This window comes from Acomys russatus, chromosome 5 (assembly GCF_903995435.1).
Source record: "Acomys russatus chromosome 5, mAcoRus1.1, whole genome shotgun sequence".
NCBI lineage: Eukaryota > Metazoa > Chordata > Mammalia > Rodentia > Muridae > Acomys > Acomys russatus.
The window spans coordinates 24,120,607-24,123,829 of NC_067141.1; the positions used below are offsets into that span (position 1 = coordinate 24,120,607).

Consider the following 3,223-nt stretch of genomic DNA (forward strand, 5'->3'; position numbering starts at 1 on the left):
CCCGTGGCTTTCGGGTTCCATTGCCTGGACCAACATCACGATGCCCAGGCTGAGCCTCAGCGTTACCTAGCAGACCACAGTTAGAATGAGCTCACACCAAGACCCCCTTTCTCCGGAGGACAGTAAAAATGTGCAACAAGCTTGACTCTGCCTGGTGTCTTGGCGGCTCCTGTACCATTTCAGTGCAGCAGTGTTGGTTCTTTCTGTTTATTGGTCAGGATAACTCAGTGCTGCTGCATAACAAGCATCCCCAGCTCTGAGTGCCACAAAGTGTTGTGATTTGCCAGCCACCCAGCTGCCGGTGCCCTGAAGTAGTAGGGGTCACCACCCTCATTTGGGGCCTTCTGGTAAAGCAAACACCATGTGCAGCATTGTCACAATCATGAGTTTCTTAGTACATTTTCTGTTGCTATCACAAAATACCTGATATCTGATACTTTATAAAAGAGCAGGGGTTTATTTAGTTCAGTTTCAGAAAACATGACACCAGCCTCTGTGAGGATCATGTTGCCTTGTTAAAAAACAAACAAACAAACCACAGTTCAGAACATTGTGGGCTGAGGCAACAACATATAAGTTTGAGTCTCCTCCCCCTTCTCCTTTTTCCCGCCTAGGGAGGCAAAAACCCAGCTTAATCAATAAAAACAGAACTGAGAGCTAGACTTGACAGGCTGTCAGAGTTGTGAGACACCAAACTATCTATATCTATCTATCTATCTATCTATCTATCTATCTATCTATCTATCTATCGCAATTTTCCCTTTAGATTTTTACCTGCTATCTCATTTTTTAAAAAAAACTTTTTGATTCTTTGTGAGTTTCACATTATGCGTGCCAATCCCACTCATCTCCTGGTCCCCTCATATCTGCTCTTCACCCTTGCAACCTCCCTCCCCAAATAAAACACACAAACAACAAGACAAAACCACTGAGACGCTCTCATTGTGGAAGCTGTAGTATGTCACAGTGTGTCCCACAGTATATCCCTCTGGTGGCAAGTGGATGTCTATGGCCCACCTGTGCCATGCACTGCAGGGCAGGTCTGTGGGTGGCATGCTGATCTGCTGGTCTCTGTCTTTCTCTTCCTGTGCTTTACTGCCTGGATTTGACTTGATTTTATTTTATTTATTTATTTACTTATTTTTTTTTTGGTTTGTTTGTTTTTTGTTTTTCAAGACAAGGTTTCTCTGTGTAGCCTTGGCTGTCCTAGACTTGCTTTGTAGACCAGGCTGGCCTCGAACTCACAGAGATCCACCTGCCTCTGCCTCCCGAGTGCTGGGATTAAAGGCGTGCGCCACCACGCCCGGCTTCTTGATTTTATTTTTATGAGTCCTAGGCATAAGGCAGCTTTGGTCACCAAGCCAGGCATCAAGCTAGGATGAGCTAAGGACTGCCACCTGTTCTGCCCCTGACTGACAGAAGAACAGCCCCACCAACAAGGTGTCTCTGCCCATTGCCAGGGGTCTCTTCTTCTTCTTCTTCTTCTTCTTCTTCTTCTTCTTCTTCTTCTTCTTCTTCTTCTTCTTCTTCTTCTTCTTCTTCTTCTTCTTTGTTATTAGGAACCGTTTTATTTTAACTCCCACTCCCTGACATAGTCTTTGTATTGATTATTTGGGAATTTCACATCACGCACTTTGATCACACTAACTTCCTAGTCCTCGCATCTCCAACCCCCCATCTTGTGAATTCCGTTCACAAATTCCATCCCCCCCCCCAAAAAAAAGAAGGAAAAAGAAAAAGGGGGAGTCCAATTTGTATGTTGTCCATATACTCAAACTAGAGCATGGTCAAACTCACCTGCACCTTCACCGGAAACTATTAATTGTGGAGAACTACACCTCAGCATCCTTATCATAGTTTTTTTTTAAAATATATTTTCCTTATCATAGTTTTTAAGAGTTCTTTTTATGGTTTCCTGTCTAGGCTGTTAAATTTTTTTAGGGAAAAGAGTCTCTTCCTCTTATAAAGCCACTAATGCCATTAAGGGACCCCGCCCTTATGGCTTCATTTAACCTCAGTCACCTTCCAAAGCCTCTAAATACCATAACTATTTCAATTTGGAGACTTGACTTCCAGTGTACATCCAAAGACCAGTGGCTGAACTTAGGAGGTGTCTGCTGCATCTCAGTGGCAACCAGGCGATATGGGGGTGTTTATCACAATAAACACAAGTCACACAAAGTCCACTCCTACACCATGAGGCCAGGAAGGAGGGGAGTGAGATGGTACAGGGGCTGGGAGAGTGCTAATAGCCCACATTGTGCAAGGGGTCCCAGCCCTTCAGGGAACGTGATTTGCCTGGGGTTGCTGTGATGTCGGTTTCACTGGTTCTGACTGTAGATGCAGGAACTGCGGCCTAGGTAGGCTGGATCAAAGCTGTAAAGGTAAACAGAAGTGCCAGTGCAAGGACTTGACATCCGCACACAAGTGTGTGGGAGCACTGGGGCCTGACAACAGAAAGTGTAAGACACCTCCAGGCTGTAAGAAATGAGTCATTCGGTCCAGTTTCAACTTGAGGTGTGTTTAGAGCTCCCCAGAGAATCACAGTCAGTCAGGAGGCATCAGGCCCCTTTTCCTTAGTTGGTAGCTGCTTGTCTGGGCTCTCAGTCTGTCTGCAATGTCACAGTCTGTCTGCAATGTGACTGAGTCCACAGGTCAAAAAAGGAGGGAATATTGAACCCCAGGACTTCTGTTAAATACGTAAGATGCCGCGTACTTTAAGAAAATATGGCTTGTATCCTGAACTAACAGGCTGGAGGATCTGGGGTGGGGGACAACACTAGACACTGGGGAAGATCGTGCCTTCCTGAAAAAAGGCAGGCAGAAAAGTGGATTAGGAATTTACAAAGCTTTGGTGCCAGCAGCACTGTGTTGGCCATTTTGGCTTTTCTCTAAGCCAACACCCAACTCTGCACGGTTAAAAATAAATAAATAAACTGCTCCATTTTTCACTCTGATTCCCTGGGGCTCTTATTGTGAAGTGATCCACCATGGATCTAAGAGCAGAGTGGCTGCTGCCCCTGGCCCAACTTATGGCTGAGTTGGCCTGAGGCTCCTGTGCTGTGCCATGAAGACCAGGCAGAGGCTTGGCATCATTGCAGCTCATGGAGAGCGAGCGGTGCCGTTTGAGACTAAGGCAGAGGCCAGCCAGTCTGAAGGCTGTGTGGTCTATCTGTGCCATGAGATTGAAGGAACTCCTGGGGGTATGCAATAAACAAAAAAG

General features: G+C 45.9%; 1 non-coding gene across 1 annotated transcript; it reads right to left on the reverse strand.

Annotated features, from left to right (window-relative positions):
• Positions 1-1,323: 1,323 nt before the first annotated feature.
• On the reverse strand, positions 1,324-1,465 carry LOC127190208 (small nucleolar RNA SNORA48). The gene has a single exon (XR_007830716.1). It is a non-coding gene; the product is annotated as a small nucleolar RNA SNORA48 (small nucleolar RNA).
• Positions 1,466-3,223: the final 1,758 nt, after the last annotated feature.